Source organism: Vicugna pacos, chromosome 21 (assembly GCF_048564905.1).
Source record: "Vicugna pacos chromosome 21, VicPac4, whole genome shotgun sequence".
Lineage (NCBI taxonomy): Eukaryota > Metazoa > Chordata > Mammalia > Artiodactyla > Camelidae > Vicugna > Vicugna pacos.
Genome location: NC_133007.1, coordinates 21,102,624 through 21,120,348, shown reverse-complemented (window position 1 = coordinate 21,120,348; position 17,725 = coordinate 21,102,624). Strand labels below are relative to the sequence as shown.

Sequence of the window (17,725 nt, the reverse complement as noted above, 5' to 3'; positions counted from 1 at the left end):
ATCCAAGGAGGCAGCCCGGGACCCCGCCAGGGACCCGGATCCGCGTGGCGCTGGAAACTCCCAGTGCGCGCCGCCTATAGCCCCCGACGCCAGGATCGCGCCGGGAGGAGGGGCCCGAGGGGGCCGGAGAGCGCAAGCAAGGCTGTGAGGAGGAGGTGGGCGCTCGCCGTGCCACGTCCCGGGAGAAGAGGCGGAGGGGTGGGCGCGGCCGGCGGCAGAAGCTGGCCGGACGCGGCCCGGCTGGGTCCCGGGCCAGGGGTGGGCGAGGGGGCGGCGGCGGCGAGCCGGGCGCGCCGGCTGGCCTCGCTCCCCCGTTGGCCCGGACGGCCGCCCGCTGGCGCAGAGCACCGCGTCGGGCCAAGGGCATCGGTGTCCGCGTCGGCGTCGGGTCCCAGCCAGCCGAGCGGCGACGCGCCCAGGCCCGCCGTCAGGATGGCCGAGCGGTCTAAGGCGCTGCGTTCAGGTCGCAGTCTCCCCTGGAGGCGTGGGTTCGAATCCCACTCCTGACAAGCCAGCCTTTTTTGGCCCGCCCAACAAATGCTGCACCCGGCCCGTCCCAGGCCTGGACAACACCCTACCGCCTCACACTCCGCTCCTGCCTCGCACTCTTGCCAGCTCCCCAGACTCCGGCCCCCTCGACGCGACACCCACACGACGCCTCTCCCACGCAGGACCTCCTCAGCCACAGCCGCTCTTCCTGCTCAGTCCTGTGCGCCGGCCTCACAGAAACAGCCCAGGGGGAACCCTCTGGAAACTGGCGTTCAGGACACACGCCCTCCTCGCCTTCGCAGTGCAGGCCTTCGCGGCACTTCTTTCACCACCCCCCCTTGGCGCCACAGCGCATGTTCACGCGAGAAGCCGCTGCCCCGGCCGGACCCAGCCACACCCCGGCGCGCTCCCTCAGACGGCTGTCCACGAGCCAGCAGCCACTCTGCCAAAGTGCTCCTCCTCACAGCCAACGCACCGGAGCGGGACCCTTCGGGAGAGCGGCCGGCAGGAGCGCAGAAGCCAGGCTCAGACACAGACACCGCTGGTCTTTGGCGCGGCGGCGGCGGCGGCGGCGGCGGCGGCGGCGGCGGCGCTCCCAGGCGCCCATGTCCCACACTCGCTGTCTCCTCACAGCCCGAGCTCCCATCCCCTCTCCAGCCTGCTGCCCGCCAACGCCCGGCACGAGCGAGAAAGCCAGGCGCCAGAGGGACTTTGGGCCAGGGCCGGCGGTCGCTGAGAGGAGCGTCCGAGCTCAGCCGCACCTGCCACGCGTCGCCTGCCCTGACTGGAATCCGGGCGCAGGCCAGGCTGGGTCCGGTTCCTGGCTTCCTCCGGCGACACTGACAGTCTGGCGGCGGCCCTGGACGGCAGATTCGGAAGCGCAGGTTGGGCCGAGTCCGCCTCCGTCCCTGCGTCCCTCCTTCCCTCCGACCGCGCCGCGCCGCGCCCTGGGGGTCCTCCCCGTTCCCCCGGAGCCTCTCCTTCAGGTCACTCACCGCCTCCTGCTCACGTGGAGCGGGTGTCCGTGGGCGAGCAGCGAGCCACCAGTGTCTGGCGGTTGGCGGCGAGCGCCGCTGGGGCGGCGTCGGGCGGCGGCGGCCATCGGTGCATGGGTGGTTCAGTGGTAGAATTCTCGCCTGCCACGCGGGAGGCCCGGGTTCGATTCCCGGCCCATGCAGCGACCCAGTCCCCTTTTGGTCTCGCAGCCCACAGCGGAGCTAGGCTTCCCCTCTCCCACGCTCAAGGCACCTGTCCTACCACAGCATGCTCCCACCCGCAGCCCACCGCCGCACCTTCCCTCTCCTGGCCTGCCCACGCCGGCGCCCCCTACCCTCCGTGGGACGAAAACTTTACCCCGAGAGCCAAGCCTCCGCGAACTGACACCTTGCGGGCTCAGCCACTCTCGCGCCCACCCACCTTCCTTGTCCCTTTTCTCTTTCTTACCCTGATCCCGCTGGGGTCACACGGCTCACTGGAAGGAACACCCTACACTGGCACCCGCTCGCCCCACCTCTTCACGTTTCACCGCGCTTCCCCGCTCTCTGCCTCACTCTCCCCACACTCTGAAAGTTACACAGTGTTTGCTCAACCAGGAACCGAAAAGCTGCCACCCCTGGGAGGGCCACATTGCACTCCCCAGGAGTGTCCCCAAAGCGTTATCCTGCATGAGGAATTCCAAAGAGGAATGCCACAATATCATGGCAGAGTGCACTCTATGTTCACTTTACGTCCCTCAGCCGAGACATTTGTCGAACACCCGCCCGCTCCCCCACCACTAAAACCACCATCACCACCAACACCCCAACAACAAGCACCACCCCCTCCCCTGAAGCCCTCCTCCCACCACTGGCACCCCACCTAGCGACACCAACCCCCAGCACCATCAAATCCTAATTTGTCAAGGGTTCTGCCCTTGCGTCAGTCCGTTTGGCCTCTTTTTTTTTTTTTTTTGAATTTGCATTTTAATACAAGTCTAGTTGATTTACAGTATTGTGTTATTTTCAGGGGTACAGTAAACTGATTATCTTTTCAATACATGTGTATCTATACACATATATATCGTTCCTTTCCGTTACAGGTAATTACGAGACGTTGAATATACTTCTCGGTGCTGTACCGTAAATCCTGTTGTTCCTACCCGCTAACACCAGCTCCTAATTGATCCCTCCCCTACACTTTCCCCTTGGGTAACGGTAAGTTTGTTCTCTCTATCTGTGAATCTGTTTCTGTTCTGCACAGAGATTCACTTGTACTATTGTTTGGATTCCACATATATGTAGTTTTGTCCTTCTGTCTGACTTATTATACTAGGTTCAGTGCTGTCTAGGTCCATCCGTGTTGCTGCAAATGACAAGATCTCATGCTTTTTAATGGCTGAGTAATATTCCGTGAGATTGATTTTTAATACATTGAAAATATCTCTCTCTCACTCTATTTTTCTCTCTCTTATCTATTTGTGTATCTATCGATCTCTATCTATCCATCTATCTATCTAGCTAGCTAGCTACCTAGCTACCTACCTATCTATATCTCATATTTCCTTAAGCCAATCATCCATGGATTGACACCTGAGATTTTTTCCCCTGTCATGGCTATGGTCCACAGTGCTGCTATGAACACTGAGGTGTATGAATCTTTCCCAATTAGAGGTTTTGTGTTTTCCGCATACATACTCAGGAGGGGGATGGCTGGATCACATGGTAACTCTCCATTGGTGCCTTCATTGTTGTTTTCGTTGTCGTTGAAGTGTAGTCGATTTCTAAGACCGTATTAGTTTCAAGTATACAGCAAAGTGATTCGGTTTAGTATGTATACTGTAGTTTCAGATTATTTTCCATTATAGGGTATTCCAGGACATTGAAGATCGTTCCCTGTGTTATTCAGCAAGTCCGTGTTGCTTCTCTATTTTATACGCAGTAGCGTGTTTCTGTTAACCCCATACTCCTAACTGATCCCTCCACTCTTCCCTTTCCCCATGCGTAACCGTCAGTTGGTTATCGATGTCTGCGGAGTGTGTTTCTGTTTTGTACATAGACAGATGTCTATTACGTTTTAGATTCCACCTGGAAGTGGATATCATATAATATTTATCTTGCTCCATATCTGACTTACTTCACATAGTGTGATAGACTCTAGGTCCATTCATGTGGCAGCGAATGACAATATTTCATCCTTCTTTGTGGCTGAGTAATATGCTATGGTAGGTTTATACAGCGCATCTTCTTAAGTCCACCGTCCGCTCATGGGCCCTTGGGTTCATTCTGGGTCTCGGCTATTGCAAATAGTGCTGCTAGGAAGGTCCTGGAGGAGGGGGGCGGTGCCTGCATCTTTTCGAAGTAGAGGTTTCATCTTTCCCACGTACGTACCCAGCAGTGGGGTTGCTGGATCATATGGTAGCTCTCCTTTGGTGCCTTCATTGTTGTTGTCGTTGTCGTTGAAGTGTAGTTGATTTCCGCTCCTGTATTAGGTCGGGTGTACAGCACAGTGGTTCGGTTTGTATGTATATTGTATTTTCAGATTAGTTTCCTTCATAGGGTATTCCAGGATATTGAAGATCGCTGCCTGTGTTATTCAGCCGGTCCGTGTTGCTTCTCTATTTTATACACAGTAGCGTGTATCTGTTAATCCCACACTCCTAACTGATCCCTCCACCCTTCCCTTTCCCCTCGCATAACCGTCAGTTGGTTTTCGATGTCCGTGGAGTGTGTTTCTGTTTTGTCCACAGATTCATGTCTATTATGTTTTAGATTCCACCCGGAAGTGATATTATATAACATTTATCTTTCTCAGTCTGACTTCCTTCACGTAGTTTGATGGACTCTAGATCCATCCATGTGGCCTCAAATGACAATATGTCATCCTTCTTTATGGCTGAGTAATATTCTACGGTATATTTATGCAACGCATCTTTTTAGGTCCATCGTCCACTCATGGGCCCTTGGGTTCATTCTGGGTCTCAGCTATTGCAAACAGTGCTGCTAGGAACGTGGACGAGGGGGGCGGTGCTTGTATCTTCTCGAAGAGGAGGTTGCATCCTTCCCACATGTATAGCCTGCAGTGGGGTTGCTGGATCATGTAGTAGCTCTCCTTTGTGGCCTCTTTACATCTCGACTCCATCCTCACCTGCCACTCTCCCCAACCCACATCCCCTCAGCTCCAAACCCCGCCACACACCCTGCCACACACACACAGAAACACACAGACACACACACACAGACACACACACACACACACACACACACACACACACACCTGAGACTTGACGGATTGAAAGTGTTTCCTGTTGAGAGATTATCTGTGTCTCTGGGGCTGTAGAATGCCCCACTCAATTTAGACCTCGCCTAGCCCCAGTCTCCTACTCTTGTTTCTGTCCTTCCCTTGCCTGTTTCCTACCCTGCTGCCCCAGCCCCAGCCCACTGGTTAGCCTGACCACCTCAAAGCACAGGCCACCTGTCTCGCCCTCTCACCCACCGCCCCGCTGGGGTCCTCTCCCACCATCGTCCTCGTACCACAGCCCACTCACCCGCCTCTGCCACCCCCCCCCGCTTGCTATCTGCCCTACGTCGAAGACTCCAGGCTCGCTCCCCTCTACCCGCCACCAGCCCCTAGTACCCCAGCCCCTCTCTCACGCATCCTGTGCAGAAGACTCACTTCCACCATTCCTGGCCTCCCACGGGCTCCTCAGACCCACTCCTACTCCATGGCCACCCTCTTCCCTACATCGGTCCCACCCGCACACCGCACGCAATTGGGGGGCCAAGGGCAACCGCGGGCCCAAGCTTCGGCAGAGCCCCTGCCTGAGTGGCCAACTACTCTCCTAGCCAGTTCCCCGCAAGCCCCACACCTCTCCTTCGCACCTGCGCTCCACCCAGTGCCCTGGACTCGTCCTGCCACCTCCCAACCCGAGGCTCAAGGCTGGCCCTTCTCTATGGGGTCGTCTGGCTCCGTTCCCTAACCCTCGTGGGGTGGCCCCCAACCACGGCAACAAACACCTTCACCCCGTACTCTCACCCACCCACACTCACCCCGAACACACCCACAAGGGCGGTGACGAAAGCGCCTGCGGTGATGGAATGCACCCATATGCCGACAGGGGCTCCCTTCCACAGGGCAACCGGCTTGGTCTAAATCCAGCGACTCTACTGCCGCCGCCAAATGCTGCAGCTCATCGGCTGTCCACTCTGCCTCTGAAGGAAACAAGCTGTGAACCGCACACCAAACCCTTTGCTGACAGACGCGCCCAAGCCTGGCCTGTGATTTACCATGGCCAGAATCCATAGGAAAGGTGAAGACAGGCTGAAGAGAGGGATGGAGTCCATCCAATAATAGATCGTAACGTGGGAATGGGGAATATTAGAAGTCAGAGCTAGGTGAGGGGTGCGTGTGTGTGTGTGTGTGACTCTGGTGTGTGTGTGTGTGTGTGTGTGTGTGTGTGTGTGTGTGTTTGCTGGTAGTGGAGGGGGTGGTACCGTCGGTAACATTCTTGCCTCTCTGTGACAGGACTGAGAGTACCGGGAATGCAATCCGAATACCATGTTGGCTGGTAGTGCACCCTGCCACGCATCTGTCTCCACACCCTCCCACTTGCATAGCTAAGGTTTCCCGGACGGTATCCGGTTTCTGCCTGCTTTCTCACCTCCACTGCCCTTTCGTCCAACTACAAGCACGTGGCCAGATGCCTTTTCACACCTCCGCCTCCCGGCAGCCTGTCTGCTCCCCTGCGCGGTTCAAGACCACCGCGTCCTTGAAGCCCAACGACAGGCCCACGGGCTTCGAGGGCAGTCCAGGACCTGGCACGCAGCAGGTAAGCCATCGAGGCTGGTCGCTGGCTTGAAAGGAGACGTAAGGGACGGCCAGTCCCGGCAAGTGGCCCAACTTGGAGATGGAGGGCCCTCTCCCGCGCCTTCCGCTTTCCGTCGACGCGGCCACCAGTGATGCCGCCAACCACCACCACCGTCGCCGCCGGCACAACCTGCAGCGCCATCGCCGGCACCCTGTCCACCACGGTCACCAGCACCGTCACCAGCGGCACCACCAGCACCACCAGCACCACCAGCACAAGCAGCAGCACCACCGCCTGAGCTGGGAAGAGAGGGTGGCTTGTCAGCCGCGAGGATTGTGGTGGCAGAAGTAGTGCCGCTTGACAGTCCAAGCACGCTCGTGACCACGGCTGCGCCGGCCAGTCGTGTTTGGGGCTGGGGCAAGCGTCGGAGCAGGAGGAGTCGCCGAAGGCCTCGAGTGGGTGGGACGCCGAAGGCCTCGAGTGGGTGGGACGCCGAAGGCCTCGAGTGGGTGGGCGCGCGAGGCCAAAAGGTTTGGCGGGGCACGAGGGTGGAGGTTGCACGCCAGGGCCTGGGGCTGCAGGTGGAGGGTACCGGGTGGCTCTTGTCGGGGCGCGGAGGTCACGAGGAGGGGGAGAAGGAGCGGACGAGTTGGCTTGGCGCGTGGGCTAAAAGGGAGGTGGTGGTGGGGTGGGGGCGGAGTGTTTGTGGACGCGCTGGGGAGGTTGGTAGGCGGCGAGGAAGAAGAAATGCTTCCCTGACCGGGAATCGAACCCGGGCCGCGGCGGTGAGAGCGCCGAATCCTAACCACTAGACCACCAGGGAGCGTCGGGCTCCGCGTCTGGCCCGCCTCTGCTCGACCCAGCCACTGGGCGCTGCCTTGGCGCCAAGGCCCGGCCTTTCCACGTCCAGCCGCCCTCCGCCCCCGGCAAGCCACGTGCCCTAGCGTTCTTCCTGCTTGCTGGCACCCTCAAAACACTGCGCGCCTCCTCCTCGCACACGCGCGAGAAGCCGCAGGCCACCTAGCTCCCTCTTTTCTGCGCCCAGCTTCCAGTTCTCCCTCACGGGCCCAGGGAAGGAGGGCCGGCCGTGGAGCTCGGCAAAAGATGGGCCCGCTGCGTTGGCCGGGAATCGAACCCGGGTCAACTGCTTGGAAGGCAGCTATGCTCACCACTATACCACCAACGCCGCACAGCCCGGGCCGCCCCGACACGCCGGCCCCGGGCTCGCCGGAGCGCAGTCTCGCCGCCGCTGCCGCTGCCCCTGCGGCGGCCGGGCGCGGCCCTGCCCCGACGCCCCGTCCGCCAGCAGCTCTGCGCTGCCTCAGGCGCCACCGACGGTCTCCCCGGGCGCCTCAGCCGCGCCAGCCCTACGCAGCTGCCCTCGCCCACGGCCCGACCGCTTCTGGGGCTGGGGGGGGGGGTGAGGTGGGGGGGTGCGCGCTGCCGCTGCCTTGCTGCTGCCGGGCCCTCGGCTGCACGCCGCGGCCCGCGGCCCTCCTCCCTCCCCGGGCACACGACCTCTGGTTCCCGGCTCGCCAAAGCCCTTCTCCGACGGGTGTTGGGCGAGGCCACTCCCCCGCACCGAAAGGAGACGGGACTCATCCGCCCCACACCCGCCCCGGCAGCCGTGAAGCTGTGCAGGTGTGCGTCGCGTCGCAAGGAGCCCACTGCGGCAGCCACTGTGGGCGGGCCGCAATGTCGTCGGGCGCTTGTGGGGTCGACAGGAGGCCCTCGCTCGGCCGTGGCGCCCGAGCGCCCGAGCGCCCGGCGAGGAGGACGGGCAAGGGGTTGCAGGGGTGGAGGGCTGGAGGCGGTTGAGGGTGGGCAGGCCCCGCTGGAGGGCGGAGGGACGAGAAGAAGGGCCCTTGGGGCCAGGCGGCTGGACAGAGAGCGGCGCCAGCCACCAAAAAGGGGCGTGTTGCCTCCCCGTCGGGGAATCGAACCCCGGTCTCCCGCGTGACAGGCGGGGATACTCACCACTATACTAACGAGGACGGCGGCGGCCTCCTGGGCGCCCGACCGCTCTCCGGCTGCCTGCAGACGCCTACCCACACCCCTCCCCCACCCCGTCCTCGGACCCCCGCCCACCACGGGCGCCCGCCACGTGCCCGACCCGACCCGACACCACACCAAACGCGTCATCCAAGGAGGCAGCCCGGGACCCCGCCAGGGACCCGGATCCGCGTGGCGCTGGAAACTCCCAGTGCGCGCCGCCTATAGCCCCCGACGCCAGGATCGCGCCGGGAGGAGGGGCCCGAGGGGACCGGAGAGCGCAAGCAAGGCTGTGAGGAGGAGGTGGGCGCTCGCCGTGCCACGTCCCGGGAGAAGAGGCGGAGGGGTGGGCGCGGCCGGCGGCAGAAGCTGGCCGGACGCGGCCCGGCTGGGTCCCGGGCCAGGGGTGGGCGAGGGGGCGGCGGCGGCGAGCCGGGCGCGCCGGCTGGCCTCGCTCCCCCGTTGGCCCGGACGGCCGCCCGCTGGCGCAGAGCACCGCGTCGGGCCAAGGGCATCGGTGTCCGCGTCGGCGTCGGGTCCCAGCCAGCCGAGCGGCGACGCGCCCAGGCCCGCCGTCAGGATGGCCGAGCGGTCTAAGGCGCTGCGTTCAGGTCGCAGTCTCCCCTGGAGGCGTGGGTTCGAATCCCACTCCTGACAAGCCAGCCTTTTTTGGCCCGCCCAACAAATGCTGCACCCGGCCCGTCCCAGGCCTGGACAACACCCTACCGCCTCACACTCCGCTCCTGCCTCGCACTCTTGCCAGCTCCCCAGACTCCGGCCCCCTCGACGCGACACCCACACGACGCCTCTCCCACGCAGGACCTCCTCAGCCACAGCCGCTCTTCCTGCTCAGTCCTGTGCGCCGGCCTCACAGAAACAGCCCAGGGGGAACCCTCTGGAAACTGGCGTTCAGGACACACGCCCTCCTCGCCTTCGCAGTGCAGGCCTTCGCGGCACTTCTTTCACCACCCCCCCTTGGCGCCACAGCGCATGTTCACGCGAGAAGCCGCTGCCCCGGCCGGACCCAGCCACACCCCGGCGCGCTCCCTCAGACGGCTGTCCACGAGCCAGCAGCCACTCTGCCAAAGTGCTCCTCCTCACAGCCAACGCACCGGAGCGGGACCCTTCGGGAGAGCGGCCGGCAGGAGCGCAGAAGCCAGGCTCAGACACAGACACCGCTGGTCTTTGGCGCGGCGGCGGCGGCGGCGGCGGCGGCGGCGGCGGCGGCGGCGGCGGCGGCGGCGGCGGCGCTCCCAGGCGCCCATGTCCCACACTCGCTGTCTCCTCACAGCCCGAGCTCCCATCCCCTCTCCAGCCTGCTGCCCGCCAACGCCCGGCACGAGCGAGAAAGCCAGGCGCCAGAGGGACTTTGGGCCAGGGCCGGCGGTCGCTGAGAGGAGCGTCCGAGCTCAGCCGCACCTGCCACGCGTCGCCTGCCCTGACTGGAATCCGGGCGCAGGCCAGGCTGGGTCCGGTTCCTGGCTTCCTCCGGCGACACTGACAGTCTGGCGGCGGCCCTGGACGGCAGATTCGGAAGCGCAGGTTGGGCCGAGTCCGCCTCCGTCCCTGCGTCCCTCCTTCCCTCCGACCGCGCCGCGCCGCGCCCTGGGGGTCCTCCCCGTTCCCCCGGAGCCTCTCCTTCAGGTCACTCACCGCCTCCTGCTCACGTGGAGCGGGTGTCCGTGGGCGAGCAGCGAGCCACCAGTGTCTGGCGGTTGGCGGCGAGCGCCGCTGGGGCGGCGTCGGGCGGCGGCGGCCATCGGTGCATGGGTGGTTCAGTGGTAGAATTCTCGCCTGCCACGCGGGAGGCCCGGGTTCGATTCCCGGCCCATGCAGCGACCCAGTCCCCTTTTGGTCTCGCAGCCCACAGCGGAGCTAGGCTTCCCCTCTCCCACGCTCAAGGCACCTGTCCTACCACAGCATGCTCCCACCCGCAGCCCACCGCCGCACCTTCCCTCTCCTGGCCTGCCCACGCCGGCGCCCCCTACCCTCCGTGGGACGAAAACTTTACCCCGAGAGCCAAGCCTCCGCGAACTGACACCTTGCGGGCTCAGCCACTCTCGCGCCCACCCACCTTCCTTGTCCCTTTTCTCTTTCTTACCCTGATCCCGCTGGGGTCACACGGCTCACTGGAAGGAACACCCTACACTGGCACCCGCTCGCCCCACCTCTTCACGTTTCACCGCGCTTCCCCGCTCTCTGCCTCACTCTCCCCACACTCTGAAAGTTACACAGTGTTTGCTCAACCAGGAACCGAAAAGCTGCCACCCCTGGGAGGGCCACATTGCACTCCCCAGGAGTGTCCCCAAAGCGTTATCCTGCATGAGGAATTCCAAAGAGGAATGCCACAATATCATGGCAGAGTGCACTCTATGTTCACTTTACGTCCCTCAGCCGAGACATTTGTCGAACACCCGCCCGCTCCCCCACCACTAAAACCACCATCACCACCAACACCCCAACAACAAGCACCACCCCCTCCCCTGAAGCCCTCCTCCCACCACTGGCACCCCACCTAGCGACACCAACCCCCAGCACCATCAAATCCTAATTTGTCAAGGGTTCTGCCCTTGCGTCAGTCCGTTTGGCCTCTTTTTTTTTTTTTTTGAATTTGCATTTTAATACAAGTCTAGTTGATTTACAGTATTGTGTTATTTTCAGGGGTACAGTAAACTGATTATCTTTTCAATACATGTGTATCTATACACATATATATCGTTCCTTTCCGTTACAGGTAATTACGAGACGTTGAATATACTTCTCGGTGCTGTACCGTAAATCCTGTTGTTCCTACCCGCTAACACCAGCTCCTAATTGATCCCTCCCCTACACTTTCCCCTTGGGTAACGGTAAGTTTGTTCTCTCTATCTGTGAATCTGTTTCTGTTCTGCACAGAGATTCACTTGTACTATTGTTTGGATTCCACATATATGTAGTTTTGTCCTTCTGTCTGACTTATTATACTAGGTTCAGTGCTGTCTAGGTCCATCCGTGTTGCTGCAAATGACAAGATCTCATGCTTTTTAATGGCTGAGTAATATTCCGTGAGATTGATTTTTAATACATTGAAAATATCTCTCTCTCACTCTATTTTTCTCTCTCTTATCTATTTGTGTATCTATCGATCTCTATCTATCCATCTATCTATCTAGCTAGCTAGCTACCTAGCTACCTACCTATCTATATCTCATATTTCCTTAAGCCAATCATCCACGGATTGACACCTGAGATTTTTTCCCCTGTCATGGCTATGGTCCACAGTGCTGCTATGAACACTGAGGTGTATGAATCTTTCCCAATTAGAGGTTTTGTGTTTTCCGCATACATACTCAGGAGGGGGACGGCTGGATCACATGGTAACTCTCCATTGGTGCCTTCATTGTTGTTTTCGTTGTCGTTGAAGTGTAGTCGATTTCTAAGACCGTATTAGTTTCAAGTATACAGCAAAGTGATTCGGTTTAGTATGTATACTGTAGTTTCAGATTATTTTCCATTATAGGGTATTCCAGGACATTGAAGATCGTTCCCTGTGTTATTCAGCAAGTCCGTGTTGCTTCTCTATTTTATACGCAGTAGCGTGTTTCTGTTAACCCCATACTCCTAACTGATCCCTCCACTCTTCCCTTTCCCCATGCGTAACCGTCAGTTGGTTATCGATGTCTGCGGAGTGTGTTTCTGTTTTGTACATAGACAGATGTCTATTACGTTTTAGATTCCACCTGGAAGTGGATATCATATAATATTTATCTTGCTCCATATCTGACTTACTTCACATAGTGTGATAGACTCTAGGTCCATTCATGTGGCAGCGAATGACAATATTTCATCCTTCTTTGTGGCTGAGTAATATGCTATGGTAGGTTTATACAGCGCATCTTCTTAAGTCCACCGTCCGCTCATGGGCCCTTGGGTTCATTCTGGGTCTCGGCTATTGCAAATAGTGCTGCTAGGAAGGTCCTGGAGGAGGGGGGCGGTGCCTGCATCTTTTCGAAGTAGAGGTTTCATCTTTCCCACGTACGTACCCAGCAGTGGGGTTGCTGGATCATATGGTAGCTCTCCTTTGGTGCCTTCATTGTTGTTGTCGTTGTCGTTGAAGTGTAGTTGATTTCCGCTCCTGTATTAGGTCGGGTGTACAGCACAGTGGTTCGGTTTGTATGTATATTGTATTTTCAGATTAGTTTCCTTCATAGGGTATTCCAGGATATTGAAGATCGCTGCCTGTGTTATTCAGCAGGTCCGTGTTGCTTCTCTATTTTATACACAGTAGCGTGTATCTGTTAATCCCACACTCCTAACTGATCCCTCCACCCTTCCCTTTCCCCTCGCATAACCGTCAGTTGGTTTTCGATGTCCGTGGAGTGTGTTTCTGTTTTGTCCACAGATTCATGTCTATTATGTTTTAGATTCCACCCGGAAGTGATATTATATAACATTTATCTTTCTCAGTCTGACTTCCTTCACGTAGTTTGATGGACTCTAGATCCATCCATGTGGCCTCAAATGACAATATGTCATCCTTCTTTATGGCTGAGTAATATTCTACGGTATATTTATGCAACGCATCTTTTTAGGTCCATCGTCCACTCATGGGCCCTTGGGTTCATTCTGGGTCTCAGCTATTGCAAACAGTGCTGCTAGGAACGTGGACGAGGGGGGCGGTGCTTGTATCTTCTCGAAGAGGAGGTTGCATCCTTCCCACATGTATAGCCTGCAGTGGGGTTGCTGGATCATGTAGTAGCTCTCCTTTGTGGCCTCTTTACATCTCGACTCCATCCTCACCTGCCACTCTCCCCAACCCACATCCCCTCAGCTCCAAACCCCGCCACACACCCTGCCACACACACACAGAAACACACAGACACACACACACAGACACACACACACAGACACACACACACACACACACACACACACACACACCTGAGACTTGACGGATTGAAAGTGTTTCCTGTTGAGAGATTATCTGTGTCTCTGGGGCTGTAGAATGCCCCACTCAATTTAGACCTCGCCTAGCCCCAGTCTCCTACTCTTGTTTCTGTCCTTCCCTTGCCTGTTTCCTACCCTGCTGCCCCAGCCCCAGCCCACTGGTTAGCCTGACCACCTCAAAGCACAGGCCACCTGTCTCGCCCTCTCACCCACCGCCCCGCTGGGGTCCTCTCCCACCATCGTCCTCGTACCACAGCCCACTCACCCGCCTCTGCCACCCCCCCCCGCTTGCTATCTGCCCTACGTCGAAGACTCCAGGCTCGCTCCCCTCTACCCGCCACCAGCCCCTAGTACCCCAGCCCCTCTCTCACGCATCCTGTGCAGAAGACTCACTTCCACCACTCCTGGCCTCCCACGGGCTCCTCAGACCCACTCCTACTCCATGGCCACCCTCTTCCCTACATCGGTCCCACCCGCACACCGCACGCAATTGGGGGGCCAAGGGCAACCGCGGGCCCAAGCTTCGGCAGAGCCCCTGCCTGAGTGGCCAACTACTCTCCTAGCCAGTTCCCCGCAAGCCCCACACCTCTCCTTCGCACCTGCGCTCCACCCAGTGCCCTGGACTCGTCCTGCCACCTCCCAACCCGAGGCTCAAGGCTGGCCCTTCTCTATGGGGTCGTCTGGCTCCGTTCCCTAACCCTCGTGGGGTGGCCCCCAACCACGGCAACAAACACCTTCACCCCGTACTCTCACCCACCCACACTCACCCCGAACACACCCACAAGGGCGGTGACGAAAGCGCCTGCGGTGATGGAATGCACCCATATGCCGACAGGGGCTCCCTTCCACAGGGCAACCGGCTTGGTCTAAATCCAGCGACTCTACTGCCGCCGCCAAATGCTGCAGCTCATCGGCTGTCCACTCTGCCTCTGAAGGAAACAAGCTGTGAACCGCACACCAAACCCTTTGCTGACAGACGCGCCCAAGCCTGGCCTGTGATTTACCATGGCCAGAATCCATAGGAAAGGTGAAGACAGGCTGAAGAGAGGGATGGAGTCCATCCAATAATAGATCGTAACGTGGGAATGGGGAATATTAGAAGTCAGAGCTAGGTGAGGGGTGCGTGTGTGTGTGTGTGTGACTCTGGTGTGTGTGTGTGTGTGTGTGTGTGTTTGCTGGTAGTGGAGGGGGAGGTACCGTCGGTAACATTCTTGCCTCTCTGTGACAGGACTGAGAGTACCGGGAATGCAATCCGAATACCATGTTGGCTGGTAGTGCACCCTGCCACGCATCTGTCTCCACACCCTCCCACTTGCATAGCTAAGGTTTCCCGGACGGTATCCGGTTTCTGCCTGCTTTCTCACCTCCACTGCCCTTTCGTCCAACTACAAGCACGTGGCCAGATGCCTTTTCACACCTCCGCCTCCCGGCAGCCTGTCTGCTCCCCTGCGCGGTTCAAGACCACCGCGTCCTTGAAGCCCAACGACAGGCCCACGGGCTTCGAGGGCAGTCCAGGACCTGGCACGCAGCAGGTAAGCCATCGAGGCTGGTCGCTGGCTTGAAAGGAGACGTAAGGGACGGCCAGTCCCGGCAAGTGGCCCAACTTGGAGATGGAGGGCCCTCTCCCGCGCCTTCCGCTTTCCGTCGACGCGGCCACCAGTGATGCCGCCAACCACCACCACCGTCGCCGCCGGCACAACCTGCAGCGCCATCGCCGGCACCCTGTCCACCACGGTCACCAGCACCGTCACCAGCGGCACCACCAGCACCACCAGCACCACCAGCACAAGCAGCAGCACCACCGCCTGAGCTGGGAAGAGAGGGTGGCTTGTCAGCCGCGAGGATTGTGGTGGCAGAAGTAGTGCCGCTTGACAGTCCAAGCACGCTCGTGACCACGGCTGCGCCGGCCAGTCGTGTTTGGGGCTGGGGCAAGCGTCGGAGCAGGAGGAGTCGCCGAAGGCCTCGAGTGGGTGGGACGCCGAAGGCCTCGAGTGGGTGGGACGCCGAAGGCCTCGAGTGGGTGGGCGCGCGAGGCCAAAAGGTTTGGCGGGGCACGAGGGTGGAGGTTGCACGCCAGGGCCTGGGGCTGCAGGTGGAGGGTACCGGGTGGCTCTTGTCGGGGCGCGGAGGTCACGAGGAGGGGGAGAAGGAGCGGACGAGTTGGCTTGGCGCGTGGGCTAAAAGGGAGGTGGTGGTGGGGTGGGGGCGGAGTGTTTGTGGACGCGCTGGGGAGGTTGGTAGGCGGCGAGGAAGAAGAAATGCTTCCCTGACCGGGAATCGAACCCGGGCCGCGGCGGTGAGAGCGCCGAATCCTAACCACTAGACCACCAGGGAGCGTCGGGCTCCGCGTCTGGCCCGCCTCTGCTCGACCCAGCCACTGGGCGCTGCCTTGGCGCCAAGGCCCGGCCTTTCCACGTCCAGCCGCCCTCCGCCCCCGGCAAGCCACGTGCCCTAGCGTTCTTCCTGCTTGCTGGCACCCTCAAAACACTGCGCGCCTCCTCCTCGCACACGCGCGAGAAGCCGCAGGCCACCTAGCTCCCTCTTTTCTGCGCCCAGCTTCCAGTTCTCCCTCACGGGCCCAGGGAAGGAGGGCCGGCCGTGGAGCTCGGCAAAAGATGGGCCCGCTGCGTTGGCCGGGAATCGAACCCGGGTCAACTGCTTGGAAGGCAGCTATGCTCACCACTATACCACCAACGCCGCACAGCCCGGGCCGCCCCGACACGCCGGCCCCGGGCTCGCCGGAGCACAGTCTCGCCGCCGCTGCCGCTGCCCCTGCGGCGGCCGGGCGCGGCCCTGCCCCGACGCCCCGTCCGCCAGCAGCTCTGCGCTGCCTCAGGCGCCACCGACGGTCTCCCCGGGCGCCTCAGCCGCGCCAGCCCTACGCAGCTGCCCTCGCCCACGGCCCGACCGCTTCTGGGGCTGGGGGGGGGGAGGTGGGGGGGTGCGCGCTGCCGCTGCCTTGCTGCTGCCGGGCCCTCGGCTGCACGCCGCGGCCCGCGGCCCTCCTCCCTCCCCGGGCACACGACCTCTGGTTCCCGGCTCGCCAAAGCCCTTCTCCAACGGGTGTTGGGCGAGGCCACTCCCCCGCACCGAAAGGAGACGGGACTCATCCGCCCCACCCCCGCCCCGGCAGCCGTGAAGCTGTGCAGGTGTGCGTCGCGTCGCAAGGAGCCCACTGCGGCAGCCACTGTGGGCGGGCCGCAATGTCGTCGGGCGCTTGTGGGGTCGACAGGAGGCCCTCGCTCGGCCGTGGCGCCCGAGCGCCCGAGCGCCCGAGCGCCCGGCGAGGAGGACGGGCAAGGGGTTGCAGGGGTGGAGGGCTGGAGGCGGTTGAGGGTGGGCAGGCCCCGCTGGAGGGCGGAGGGACGAGAAGAAGGGCCCTTGGGGCCAGGCGGCTGGACAGAGAGCGGCGCCAGCCACCAAAAAGGGGCGTGTTGCCTCCCCGTCGGGGAATCGAACCCCGGTCTCCCGCGTGACAGGCGGGGATACTCACCACTATACTAACGAGGACGGCGGCGGCCTCCTGGGCGCCCGACCGCTCTCCGGCTGCCTGCAGACGCCTACCCACACCCCTCCCCCACCCCGTCCTCGGACCCCCGCCCACCACGGGCGCCCGCCACGTGCCCGACCCGACCCGACACCACACCAAACGCGTCATCCAAGGAGGCAGCCCGGGACCCCGCCAGGGACCCGGATCCGCGTGGCGCTGGAAACTCCCAGTGCGCGCCGCCTATAGCCCCCGACGCCAGGATCGCGCCGGGAGGAGGGGCCCGAGGGGGCCGGAGAGCGCAAGCAAGGCTGTGAGGAGGAGGTGGGCGCTCGCCGTGCCACGTCCCGGGAGAAGAGGCGGAGGGGTGGGCGCGGCCGGCGGCAGAAGCTGGCCGGACGCGGCCCGGCTGGGTCCCGGGCCAGGGGTGGGCGAGGGGGCGGCGGCGGCGAGCCGGGCGCGCCGGCTGGCCTCGCTCCCCCGTTGGCCCGGACGGCCGCCCGCTGGCGCAGAGCACCGCGTCGGGCCAAGGGCATCGGTGTCCGCGTCGGCGTCGGGTCCCAGCCAGCCGAGCGGCGACGCGCCCAGGCCCGCCGTCAGGATGGCCGAGCGGTCTAAGGCGCTGCGTTCAGGTCGCAGTCTCCCCTGGAGGCGTGGGTTCGAATCCCACTCCTGACAAGCCAGCCTTTTTTGGCCCGCCCAACAAATGCTGCACCCGGCCCGTCCCAGGCCTGGACAACACCCTACCGCCTCACACTCCGCTCCTGCCTCGCACTCTTGCCAGCTCCCCAGACTCCGGCCCCCTCGACGCGACACCCACACGACGCCTCTCCCACGCAGGACCTCCTCAGCCACAGCCGCTCTTCCTGCTCAGTCCTGTGCGCCGGCCTCACAGAAACAGCCCAGGGGGAACCCTCTGGAAACTGGCGTTCAGGACACACGCCCTCCTCGCCTTCGCAGTGCAGGCCTTCGCGGCACTTCTTTCACCACCCCCCCTTGGCGCCACAGCGCATGTTCACGCGAGAAGCCGCTGCCCCGGCCGGACCCAG

General features: G+C 61.4%; 11 non-coding genes across 11 annotated transcripts; 5 read left to right on the top strand and 6 right to left on the bottom strand.

Moving 5' to 3' along the window:
• Window positions 1–426: 426 nt before the first annotated feature.
• TRNAL-CAG (transfer RNA leucine (anticodon CAG)) lies at window positions 427–509 on the top strand. Its single transcript has one exon. It is a non-coding gene; the product is annotated as a tRNA-Leu (tRNA).
• Window positions 510–1,595: 1,086 nt separating this feature from the next.
• TRNAG-GCC (transfer RNA glycine (anticodon GCC)) lies at window positions 1,596–1,666 on the top strand. The gene has a single exon. It is a non-coding gene; the product is annotated as a tRNA-Gly (tRNA).
• A 5,356-nt stretch (window positions 1,667–7,022) lies between these two features.
• On the bottom strand, window positions 7,023–7,094 carry TRNAE-CUC (transfer RNA glutamic acid (anticodon CUC)). Its single transcript has one exon. It is a non-coding gene; the product is annotated as a tRNA-Glu (tRNA).
• A 291-nt stretch (window positions 7,095–7,385) lies between these two features.
• TRNAG-UCC (transfer RNA glycine (anticodon UCC)) lies at window positions 7,386–7,457 on the bottom strand. Its single transcript has one exon. It is a non-coding gene; the product is annotated as a tRNA-Gly (tRNA).
• Window positions 7,458–8,193: 736 nt separating this feature from the next.
• On the bottom strand, window positions 8,194–8,265 carry TRNAD-GUC (transfer RNA aspartic acid (anticodon GUC)). Its single transcript has one exon. It is a non-coding gene; the product is annotated as a tRNA-Asp (tRNA).
• Window positions 8,266–8,837: 572 nt separating this feature from the next.
• On the top strand, window positions 8,838–8,920 carry TRNAL-CAG (transfer RNA leucine (anticodon CAG)). Its single transcript has one exon. It is a non-coding gene; the product is annotated as a tRNA-Leu (tRNA).
• A 1,107-nt stretch (window positions 8,921–10,027) lies between these two features.
• Window positions 10,028–10,098, top strand: TRNAG-GCC (transfer RNA glycine (anticodon GCC)). Its single transcript has one exon. It is a non-coding gene; the product is annotated as a tRNA-Gly (tRNA).
• Window positions 10,099–15,451: 5,353 nt separating this feature from the next.
• Window positions 15,452–15,523, bottom strand: TRNAE-CUC (transfer RNA glutamic acid (anticodon CUC)). The gene has a single exon. It is a non-coding gene; the product is annotated as a tRNA-Glu (tRNA).
• Window positions 15,524–15,814: 291 nt separating this feature from the next.
• TRNAG-UCC (transfer RNA glycine (anticodon UCC)) lies at window positions 15,815–15,886 on the bottom strand. Its single transcript has one exon. It is a non-coding gene; the product is annotated as a tRNA-Gly (tRNA).
• Window positions 15,887–16,627: 741 nt separating this feature from the next.
• Window positions 16,628–16,699, bottom strand: TRNAD-GUC (transfer RNA aspartic acid (anticodon GUC)). Its single transcript has one exon. It is a non-coding gene; the product is annotated as a tRNA-Asp (tRNA).
• A 572-nt stretch (window positions 16,700–17,271) lies between these two features.
• TRNAL-CAG (transfer RNA leucine (anticodon CAG)) lies at window positions 17,272–17,354 on the top strand. The gene has a single exon. It is a non-coding gene; the product is annotated as a tRNA-Leu (tRNA).
• Window positions 17,355–17,725: the final 371 nt, after the last annotated feature.